This window comes from Tyto alba, unplaced genomic scaffold (assembly GCF_018691265.1).
Source record: "Tyto alba isolate M040663 unplaced genomic scaffold, T.alba_DEE_v4.0 Super-Scaffold_14, whole genome shotgun sequence".
NCBI classification, from domain to species: domain Eukaryota; kingdom Metazoa; phylum Chordata; class Aves; order Strigiformes; family Tytonidae; genus Tyto; species Tyto alba.
In genome coordinates, this window is record NW_024881276.1 from 8,222,477 (window position 1) to 8,234,675 (window position 12,199).

General features: G+C 39.0%; 1 protein-coding gene across 2 annotated transcripts in view; it reads left to right on the forward strand.

Moving 5' to 3' along the window:
- TBL1X (transducin beta like 1 X-linked) overlaps positions 1-12,199 on the forward strand; it is a 198,784-nt gene that overhangs the window by 58,217 nt on the left and 128,368 nt on the right. The window lies entirely within an intron of this gene.

Consider the following 12,199-nt stretch of genomic DNA (forward strand, 5'->3'; position numbering starts at 1 on the left):
GTTACATATGAGGTCATTAGAGGATGAAGGCTGAGAGGATGGCTTTGTGGTGGCTTAATGTGGTTGTCTTGGAAAGGGTGAATGCTCGTTTCACTTGTTTGAGACAAAAGCTATTGTCTCAGTTGGGTTTGCATCCATTAAAATAGGAAAGGGACAGCTTAGCTTCATCAGCTTTGATGGGGCATGTGGCAGACTTTCCTAGGTGTCCGAAGGTCCCCAGTCCCAAACTCAGCCTGCACTGGTTTCTGAAAAGGCAGGAAGGATGTTTTTCAGTTATCCACCTAGCTTCGTTTCCTGGCAATCCAAGTGTTATTCAGGTTACAATAAATTATTTTACATGTCAATGAGGTACTTTGTTGTATTATTTAATGTATTTATTTATTCATACATATTCATATAAGAAATGCATCTAATATTAATGAGCAGGTAAGTATAGTATAGCACGAAACTTCTTTCTACTGGTAACATATTTTTAATTATTGGCAAGTAAATTGAGTTTTCTGAAACAATTGCCAGAGCTGGAGCCTTTCTTCCTGCTGACATTTATCATGCTAAAATAATTATGTTTAGTTTTGGAAGGCTTCAGTAAGTTGAATATCCTTACTGTAATCTACATTAAATTTTACAAACTCTACTTATCGGCTGAATGTCTCTTGATTTAATCTGGTCTAAACTTGTTATCAGTGCATTTTATTCCAAATCTGTGCTGTGGTTTAATCATATTCTTGTACTGAATGCATGAACTTATAAATTGGTATCTATCACATCACTGTGTAAAAAAGTATATTTCATTTTGCTATAGTATTTACTGTGTTTATCTCTTTGTGATAAGGTAGTAGACAACAAAGTCTCTCATTGCTTTTGGTATTAAAGATAATTAAATATGTAACTTAAAAATATCCCAGGCTTTGTGAGCTATACACACATAAGACTTATAATTCATTCAGAAGTGCATCGTGGCAGCATTTAGCATTATCATTCTTTTATTTGTAAGTTAGGTAGTGAATCACAAATAGTGCCTGAGACTATAAGTAATTGGTTGCTTTCCTGTGCATTCGTACTTTTAATTGAAGTTCTGGTTCCGGCAAATGTTGTGCCGTGTCATACTTGCGCTCGTTGTGCATGGTTTTAGGAATTAGGTCTGTGGACTAGCAAACAGGTGTAAGGTTCATTAAAGGAGAACAGTTCGGTATTCTTAAATGATAATGGCATGTTTTGAAATCAAAATTGGCTCAACAGCTCTGTTTTAAATCCAGCAGGGACCTTTGTGAGGGGTTTTTGCCTTGTTTCTTTTAAATTCTATAGTAACATGCAGCAAATGTTTTCATTTATTTCCCATGTTATCAGTCCTACTCTGCATATTTTAGCCTATTGCTATTGACAGTGATGAAAGACAGGTATTTCCTGACCTTTTGTAATTTGGGTGCTATATAAGCTCAGCTGTTCATTTCAGGAATATTTTGTTCTCTGGCCTTGTTCCTATTTCCTCATTTGGAAGGCAACACTACAAATTCCAGGTGCAGTTGCAGACTTTTCTGAACTATAGCTTAGATTCTGTGCTTTGGTACATGAGACGGAAGCTTGGCTATACAAAGTAAAAATGGTCACTCTTCTGGGATTGAGGATTTGTAGGTATAGTGACTTCTGCCTTGACAAAGATATCATGTCAGTGTTACGCTACTTTTTACTTGAAAATTGTCCTTAATTGTTGTTTGAGGAAGGAAGAAGTCAACAACTATTGACCTAAGAGATGGGGATAATCCAATTAAATTGTGTAGTCTATTCCTTTATGAATTTAGGACTGATCTCCAATTTAGGTGGTCTATCCAGTTTATTATTTGCCAGTTATTGTAGTTACTGCATCACCTACGGATTTTCTCATTCAGACTTGAAATTGAGCGCCCTGGGGCAAGATTTTCTCAGTTAAGCATGGAAACGAACTGACCTTGTTTTTGAGAGCATCCTGCATGCAGCAGTTCTTGTGCCTGGTGTTCTGGAAAGATCGACGGGTTTGTGCAAATCTACATCTGGGTTTGAATCAAGATAAAACATATCTGTGACGCAACCCTCTGTGTACTGCATTATGTCCCCTTCCAGGGATTGGCAGGTAACAGTCCGTACCGTATTTAGAGGCTGAAGTGAAGCCAGCTGGTACTGTTGCTGCAACCTGTTGAGGCTATAGGATGAAGCTCTTCAACTTCTTTTAGCAGTTAATTTCAGGGAGATTGTTATTATTTTTGTAAATCATAGTGGATGGTTTCTGACCGTTTTTAAAGATACCACATGCTCTGCTGTTCATAGTCTAGGAGTCTCTGGGGATTTAAAACTCTTTCTCTATAGTAACTCTCACAGAGATCAATTAAGTTTCTAATTAGAGTTGTATCAACTTAGCATCTACTCAAATCCTAAAAAAGTTGATGTTTCATGAGACAACTCTAGAAGGTTTTTCAATCTTACAAGAAATTTCGGTTTGAGGATTTTTTTTAAAATACTTTTGAGACGAGTTCTTATGTTGTTTGGAAAGTGGTGTTCAAGTAATGGAAAGCTTCAGTAGCTGAAATTTTAATAAAAAATGAACAAAACAGATTTATTTAAACAATTTTATTTATTAAAATAGCTTTTTTTCAGATAGCTAACAAAATTTTAGTTGCAGCCCTCCCTCATGCTTTCTGTCTTTGAAAGACAACTTATTTTGATCAGACCTCAAATGGTGATGAAATTATATCTCCCTTGTTTTGCCTGAAGCCAAGTGTCACAGCCTTTCATTGGTGTTTGGAAAGTTGTATATCACTATATTTGAAATGTACCAAAGTCCTGTGGTTGGCCTCAGCATTAAAATATATAGACACTTCTGCTTTATGAGGCTGTAAACCAGGTAATTCATCACTAGTCGGGATCTGGATGTAGACATGGGCTTTTAAAGAACAATACGTTATATTACAAATTCTTTTGGATGGGGAGTGTTTGTTTTTAGGGATTCCTGGAGAGTGGAAGCCTATTAGGGTGGTATTGTGTGTGTAATAATAAATCATGTACTTTGCCTAGGTTGGTTTTGTTTTCTTTTGTTTTTCCCTTAAAGGTCTAAGACCATTCAAACATTCTGTCGTAGTAAGAATAACGAGTAGTATCCTCTCTGCAAACACAGAAGAGGGGGGGAAATGATTACTTGGGGTTTTTTAAAGTGTAATATTCTCACTACCTATATAAATAAATGATAGTGTGTCCCACAATTCACATGAACAGCAGTGCAGCTGTGTTGCTGTTGTCTGCCCAGATAACAAGACATGAGAAGGAAGGTGGGAGTGACAGGGGGGATGTGCATCGGAGACCGGCATTGTGGTATGAAAGAATTGACACTGTGGTTTTACTGGGGGGGACACGGACTTCTTGCGGGGGACTTCATCTGTTTGCTGCTCTTCACTATTTAGAAAGCATCTTTAGTGATCCTTTTTGCAAACCAGCTCATGCAGTAACTGGCAAAACAGAAGCAATTAGTGGTGTAATCTCAAAGGGAATCTCAAGCTTCACTTTAAGTGCAATGATTAAATCCACTAAAATGATAACCATTGCTGCCAAGAACTCCTGTAATTGGTCACTAATGTATTTTGTTGTAGGAGTCGATAACTACTGGATTTCATGCATGTAATTAGTAATGCATACACGTTTGGTCAGTAAAATTGAAAATCCTAATAACCGAGGCTAGAGGGGGTGGGAAGGAACACAGAGCTGGAGAACTGAAATAGTGCTCTGTTGATAGTACCTAACTAGAACTGTATGCTTCAATAAAACAAGTGTCCTACTGTGCTGGAATACAAATGGGCTGTCTGTGGCAGGATATAGCAAAGACGTTTGGCAGAGAGGGATTTGAAAGCTTCTGGCATAATGTAATTGAATTGGCCATTTCTTTAAAGATACAGCAAATTGTTTGCTGCGGCATTCATCATCATAAGGAAGGTCAGACAGCTTGCCAAACATATGATATTCATAATAAAAAGTAAAACGGTGACGCTTGTATTTAAACACAAATCATGTTATCATATTTGTAAAAGCTGTGGAAATGAATGGGAATATTTTTGGTGATGCTGAGGCATTAGTAATCTAAGTAAGACTGTAATTTAAGAGGGGGAAAGCATATAGTCAGGGAAAAGACCCCCAAGGGAATTCAGCTAGTGAGCAACATCTGATCCCCCTGACTTGAGAGGATAGTAGGTGTTTAGCAGGAGTATTGCTGACTCTCTCTTGTGATCACTTAAGGGCAGATAAGCTTGCATGATCCTATTTTTTTCCCTTTTAAGAAAACAAAGGGAAAAATAACAAAGAAGGAAGATTTAAGGAAGTCTCTAAAAAGAGACAAAGTCTAAAATGAAGCATTGCTGGGTTTTGTTAGTCAGTTATGCTGTGACAGAACAAGATGATGCAACAACCTGTAGCATATCTGAAATGTTAAATTAACTGCTCAGTGTTCGTACACTGGGAAACCCCTCTCGAGTCACATCCGGAACGCTGAACATAAATTGCGTGATGACAGGGGCTTTGGGCCACACGGCGATGCCTCTGCAAATGAGTAGCTGTTACCTTTAGGTTCTAACACATCCAGGAGACTGGCATTTTGATTTCTTGCACCACTGCACCACTGATAGGGTTGGAAATGGGAATCAAAATAATTAGATTGGATATATAGATCCCGGCAAAGCAGCCAAGAAAGCGGCTGGGCGGGGGGGGCGCTCTGAATTCTAAAATGTGCCGGTGCTTTTTTTATGAGAGGGCGAGGACAGGAGGAGTAAACTAGAGTGCAAATGCTTGCCATTTATATTCAGAGCATGTAATAAAATAATTGAATATATGCTTCCTCCTATTAAAGCCTGTTAAAATCAGTAATAAAGTACATTAGCGTTATATTAAAAAGGGAGCACAAATTTTCAGGTAATATATCTTAGTTACAGTATGCACAGCGTACAGATAGGCAGACTGGGAAGTGGTCTTTTATATCATCTGAGGCATTCATTCCTCCTTGCTGACACAGGGCTATTCCCATCAGTGCATTTTCTGTTATTTTGTCCAGCAGTAGCTTTGCAGTATTCCCTCTGGCAGTTTTTTCACAGGCCAGCAGTTGTTACCCTTCAAAAAGCCTTTTCTGATAGTCACTCAATCTCTTCCATTAAAAAAAAAAAAAAAAAAAAATCTTACCATTTACTCCTTCCTGAGTTTACATATCTGATAGAAAATGTCTCCCTTTTTCTGCTATGCAGATTCCTTCTTTAGATATTTGTAAACTATTACCCTACCTTCTCTTTGCCCCGGTTGACATTTTTCACTGGTACAACTTTATCTCTGTCTTTGCTCAGAGGTCAGTTCTTCATGTTTTTGCTTTTTAGAGACACCCCTTCATTTAGCCAGGAGATTCAGGAATCCGGGTCTTCCTAAATTTATAGAGCATATAAGTTTTTTCTGTTAACATAATTTCTGATATTCTTCTCTTTTAAAATTCTACTATGTAGCTTGCCTTCCCATAATAATTCCTACTTCTTTTATGGCTCGGTGCTCTTTTTCCCTTCCTTCCCTTTCTTCCTTATTAATAAATATATATATATATATATATTTATCAAACTTGTTATAGCTTGCATTTTCCCAAGTAATATCTCTTTGTTACTTTCCATTTGTATTTCTATGTTTCCTTTTCACTGCATTAGATCCCAAGTCCTTCATGTCACTGCAACTGCTAATCTATCTAGCCCACGTTAAGCAGCAGTCCAAAATAGTCTAGTGGTTTGTGTGCACCTCTGCCATGAGTAAAGCAGTGGGTACAGTATCTCCTGTGCTTTGAGGCCAGATGTACAGGGCTGTGTCTCTGCTAATACTATAAGATAATAACGCATGCTTAAGTATCCGCTTGCTTTTGCAGAAGCCTGTCCAGCGTCCTGTCCCTAAAACACTGGATGAATTTGTAAGCAAATGCAGCAGTTACTGGTTCCACTTATAGTCACTGGAAAAAGCTATGCTGAGCTGTTTTTGAGCATCCTGGTTCTGAACTAAGAACCAGTATTTTTCTCCTGTTTCCCTACTCCAGATCAACAGGCAATTTTAGATGTTAGTTTTCTTATTGTGCTCTTCAGCTCACTGTTTCACATTACACTACTCAATTGTAAAGACAGTGATGAGGAATAGCAAAGTGATGTCTTTTTGTTTTGATCTATGCAAGCCCATAATATCTAAAGCCCCTTCAGAAGTTGTCATTTGTGCATCTTGAGGTGCGCTGCGGCCATACTGTACAGCTTACATGTAAGCCTACCATTCAGTGATACAGTGTTTTGTGTAGGATTGCAAGACTTAATAAAAAGTGTATTTACTGTCCATATGGAATGGATGATATTTAACTAGTATGGAGGTGCAGCGAAGGTGCAGTGTGGAGGAGCAGTACTCATACCTGAAGCTCAAAGTGTTTGTATTGGGAAGAGAGTTTGTGAGTTCTGGGGAGACCACCTTTCTGGTTGGAAACTGATAAAATCCAATCCATTTTGACAAAGAGACTGAAATTGTGAGTTGGTCACCATCTGGTAATATGTGTGTGAAGTTCATGACACGAGAAGGCTTATTTGTTTGGAAGTTATGCAAATGAAAAGATGCATTGGAAATAAGCTAAAGGTAGAAGAATTCAAACAGGAAACAGATTGCTATTCGCCCAGTATTCATAGCTATTTTAAAGCTGGAAAATTGATGAAATTGAGACAAGGAATCGTCCATTAGCTGAAATTTTTACAGCCTGCTCAGGTTGATTTCTAAAATACAGATTTCTTTCAATGTTCAAAATTAGACGTAATGCAAGAATTGCGTGTTTGAGTTTCAAAACTGGTGTTACTGAGTAAACCCAGTTAGACAATGTACTGGTCTCTTTTTGTCTTCAGGCTTATGAAGGTCTTCAGTTAAGCTTTCATACACACAGATTATATAGCTGAGACGATGGCCATATGTTTCTGGAGGACAGTTGCAACACAGGAGTTACTGTGCAAGAAACTGAAGAAATAGTGCTGTAATTTGTCCTGCTCCAAAAGTTAGCTCTATGATGCCTTCTGCCTTGTGTTACTGTTAGGGCAGATAAAACATACAGCCCACTTAGGAGCCCAGCAAGGACGAACCAGTATTCGAAGTTTACTTGAATGCTTAGCACTGATATTTTATATAGAGAATTTGGAAAATGTTATTTTGGTTTTTGATAATTTTTCCTTGACCTTTATCTGCAGTGAAATTGGCTGGCAGTATCACAGCCAGTCTAAATGCAACATTTTATTTATGGCAATAATTCTATAGAAGAACAAACGGAGTTTGGGAAAAAAGAAATGAAAGAATCTTAGCTTTTTTAGATTAATAACTTGCTGAATGTGAATGAATGCAGTGCCACTGGCTTGGACAAAGAGACCAAATTAAATACCTTGAGCAAGTTCCATAATGTCCGTGTAAGAGGATGCAACACTTGATCCCCCATGTTTTGACTACTGCCATTCACTCAACAGTATAGCAGTGTATTTTAAACAGGCTGTAAAAACAAGGCAGTGTGTTGCACATGTAATATTTTCTATACCTGTGAGAGTGTTAAATGCTATTAAATATTTCCCATTACAGTGTATAAAGAACCTATGATAGGAAATGTAGGTGATGGAAGCAGCTTACATATTTCAGCACCCCAGTATAGCATTTGTTTTATTTAGGAGACCTGCAGATGTCTTTAATCTTCTATTTTAAGTTACTAAAATCATATGATATAAACAGCAGGAAGTGCCACATAGCTAACTTGATTGTGTTGTAACTCAGAACACACTGAAAATAGGTAAAAGAATATTCATATTCTTTTGCTTCTTCTGATCTGTTATGCCAACACTTAGAAACATGGTGAGTGGTCTCCACTTGTGAGACCATATACAGTCAAAGAAATTTTTAGATTCTTTCTAAACTGGTGGAGAAGATTCATTTACACACAAACTTAGCTGTAAAGAGATGCATATAGTTGCTTATTTTACAAAATAAATATCGTGGCTGTGTAGGACTCAGTTTTACCAAAGGATGTGGAAAATGTTTTTGTGTTTTTGAAACAAAACCCATTATTTTTATGTGATCTTAGGGGAGTGTGTTTTTCAAATTTGCTTTGTTACTGTAGCAAGTTTTTTAGACTTTCAAAGCATTAGTTCTTAAATTAATAATGCCCTTCTCCTACCTATGTATTGTTTGGAGAAATTAGGCTTGTTTAGGAAATGATAAGTGACAGCACTGATAGCTTAGCTCCCTGCCACCTTGGGAAGTGCTTCCCTTTTCCTTTTCCGTGCCCCTCTCCAGGAACAAAAGCAATACAAAAATGCAGATGTTGAAAGGCATGAAAATGTGTATAAAGTATTTTCCTTCTGTCTTGGAACAATGGTTGCTGACAGCAGAAGGCTTGCTTGCTTGTTAAAATTAGATTTGAATCATCAGTATAATAGCAGTAGGAAATTGTAGGATGGAAGGGTGCCAGGAAGCCTATCTATATCTGCCCTTTCAGTATGCGTAAGGTGGGCCCTGGATGACTTTAGCTGGCTCCTCAGTTGAGCAAGCTTGCTCTATATGACAGGTAATAGTTTAAGCATCCTTAAAACAAAATACTTTGTACCTGGGCAAAAGCCATTTAGGTGGAATACCAAGAACCAGACACAAGCACAACAGTGCAAGATGGCTGTTACAACTTAGGCTTCCTAAGTGTGTGTTTCTTGTTGATTCCTTACATCACATTTAATTGGGCCCAAGGTCATTACTTCTCACCATCTTCCTGGACTAGAATTAAAAAAAAATACGTGTTTTGGGGCTTGGTTTATTGGATTTTATGGTTGTAAAAACACTGCGAAGCTTTCATGAGCTAGCTGCAAGTAAATTAGAGGACGATGCCTGCTCTGAAGTTGCGTCAGTCAGCATCATTCTGGCTTATTCTGTTTCTCCTCAGCTGTTTTAAGGCAGTCCAGTACGCAGTTGCTTCCTTGCTGTAGTTATTATCGATAGGCTTTGCAGTAACCCAATCTATGGAAGACAGTGACCTCTCTGTGCACCTTAAGACCATTCACAGAAATGGTTGTAATTCTGCTGATGCAGAATGCAGCTGCCCATTTAAATCTCCTTTTTTTTACAGAGGGGCTGGTTATGTCTCTGCTGCATACTGGCTTCTATTTCATTTCTGGTGCGGTTTTTACACTATTTCCATAAGCAGCTTGGTTCCTGATTACTTCAGGGGGTGCTTTGCATGATATAATGGTAATTGATATCAGCTGAAGTGCTAAAGCTACCAGTTCCCTAATTTAAATTAGTGCCAGTCGGAGATGGGAGAGCCAAAAGCAGGATTGTGCATGGTAGAAGGCTCAGCTTTTGGAAATTATTTAGTTTGCTCTCATAATGGAGTAAGAATTTTCTGACCTTAGGTCATGCGGTTATTCTTGTCCTGGGTGGCAAAGTGGAATCAAAGTGATTCTGAAGGCACGATCAAGGAGGAATTTTAGTTTAAGTGTTTAACAATGTTTAGTGCATTACTGCTCTCTTCATCAGTGCTATGAATGCAATCAAACATATTTTAAAATAAATCTACATAAATAACTGGCTTATAATAATATAGCATTGGTTTATATCTTTTTATATCATTTATTTACATCTACTCCATTTAACACTCTCTCATATGTATGTATGTATCCATCTATCTGTATATATCTGGAGTTTGTATATATAATGTTTATTTATTTTATGGAGACATAAGCAGCTCTACAGCTGGACTCTGTTGTTTATAGGTATTATTCAATTGTTGGCAAATACTTGGAAGACACAGGACCACCATAGTTTCATGAGACTGGTGTAGCAAACTCGATTGTACCCAAGATGAAAGTGTTGCCTGAGCATGAGAGGCCACCTTGAGTTGATCTGCTTGTGTGTTCAGCTTATAGACTGCAATCCGTACTCCTGCATGTGTACCAACTGGAAGATCCTTGGGTTATGTGGAAGATTTTGCTGGAGGTTACTAATGTATTTCCATTCGAAAAAATGAATGGGGATTGATCTATATATTTTGCCCTTGTAGTCCTTGTAGGCCTGGTAGAATGATCTACTGTCAAGTAAGCCTCAGATTGCTCAGATTTGCGCAGCTCCATTGGTCACTTGTTCTACTCTCTATGATGTTTCCAGAAATGTAACAAAAGTTTTCTTTTCTGTACAATGAGTCCAATACTTATGGTTATATTTTTGCTGATTAATTTAATTGCTTGTCCTCTTTGTGGTATCCTGTGTTGTATTTGTAGGCAGTTGTTTGGCCATGTTTCACAAGGTCAAGAGCCATTCCCTTAAACAGCCCAGATACCTGTGTTATGTAGAGCCCTTTTGTAAGTGTTCTTCCTATTTGTCTTGTAGGTGTCTGTAAAAGTATGTAAGTCTAACCTAGAATACTAAGGCTTTTATGGCCTTACTACTCACATGCTAGTTCAACTCCATGCATTGTGATATTGCATATACTCTTAATCATACTGTTAGCCAGTATCATCTTTAAACATATTCCACGTCCCATGGGTGTCTACCTACCATCTGCTACATTATCCCATTAGATTTACACCAGATTTCCCATTTTCTCTCCAGCATATTGTGCTGAAAAAACCCTCCTTATAGTTTCCCTTATTGATCTCCCAGTTTAGCCTTAATTACACAGCTAATCAGATTATGGTGACTTTTTTCTATTTCTCACCTCCCCATGCTTTCCGGTTTGACCAAAAGCATATACTGGGAGCCGATTCTTTTCAGTTCTGCATGCAAGTATTTATGTGCATGCAGGATGCATATACAAGATCCTTCTAAACACTGTTTTCTGTTCCATTCTCTTTGTGTGGCGGGTATAGATTTATTGGGGGGCCCAATTCTTCGCAACTTCAGCAGCCTCTCGGCCTCTGCTTCCTCCTGTGGGTCAGGGGAATGTGACCCTTCGCAGTAGTTGACCTGAGCTGATTCAAATGCTGCGGCTGCAGAAGGGCCCATCCTGCCCTCCCTCCCCTTCCCCTTGACCTGTGCTCCTGCTCCCTGGGCGCTGTTGGCTCTGTCGTCGTGCCGCCACGCACTGCTGAAAAATGGGTTTATTTGGGAGGTGAGCTTCCAGTCAGATCAACAGTCTGATCCAGCCCCTGTCCCTGACACATGGAAACAGTAGGGTCTTAAATAAGCTTAGGCTGGCTATTAATACACAACGCTGAGTCACTGCGGAAATGCTTTACTTTGCTGTGCACCTTTTTAAAGCAAACCATTGCCAGATCCTGCCTGCCTGGAACAGGCTATAAATCGCCATCCTGGGCCATTGGATGATGAGCGGTTCGACTGTTTTTTTTGTGGAGAGGCGAGGTAGGCATGCGCGGAGTATCACCTCAGTGGGTGTCTGCAGCCACCTTGACTCTGCTCGAGCATCACCACCCAAATAAAAACCTGGGGAAATGTTCTCCAGGCAGAGAAAGTGGCTTTCTGTGTTCTTGAAAGCCTGTGAGAAATTTAGTATTCTGGGAAGATGTGTGAGAATTATTTACAAACACTAGCGGTCTTATCACCAGATGACTGATGTCAATAAACTCTCTCATGATATTGTTGTTGTTGTAGAAATACCTCAGCAGGCTGGAGCTCAGACCTGGTGACAGTTCCAAACAACTGAGTAACTGACATGAACCAACATTCCTGCATTCGGGACCATTGTTTTATAGGGCAGGAAGGAGTTAATTAATTCACTGCTCATTTTTTGTATTGCTGGACAAAAGCTTGCCTGATAAAACTGCATGTTTTCATGGCTAATGAGCTCAGCCGGTCCTTGGTTTCTGTCCATGTACTACAGGAATTAAACCGTATGGAATATTACTGTGGAATATTTAGGTTCATTTATAAATACAAAGATTCATGTGTACAAATTGGCTTCAGTCTTAATTGATTTAGAATACTTGATTAGACAACACAGCTGAGCCAACGTAACTCTTGCTGCCACTGAGAGGTGGTTCGGCCCTCGCTTTTGTCTTCCCTCCCTTCTGGCCATATGGTGTTTGTCTGACTCCTCGCTCCACCACTGAACTCCTTCCTTCCTGGAAGAGATCAAGCCATTTTATCTGGTTTGGTGGAATGAAACAGGTGTGGGGAACTGTGCGCTGCAGCTCGAGGGTTGCAGGTCTGGTAAGAAAAGCTCCAG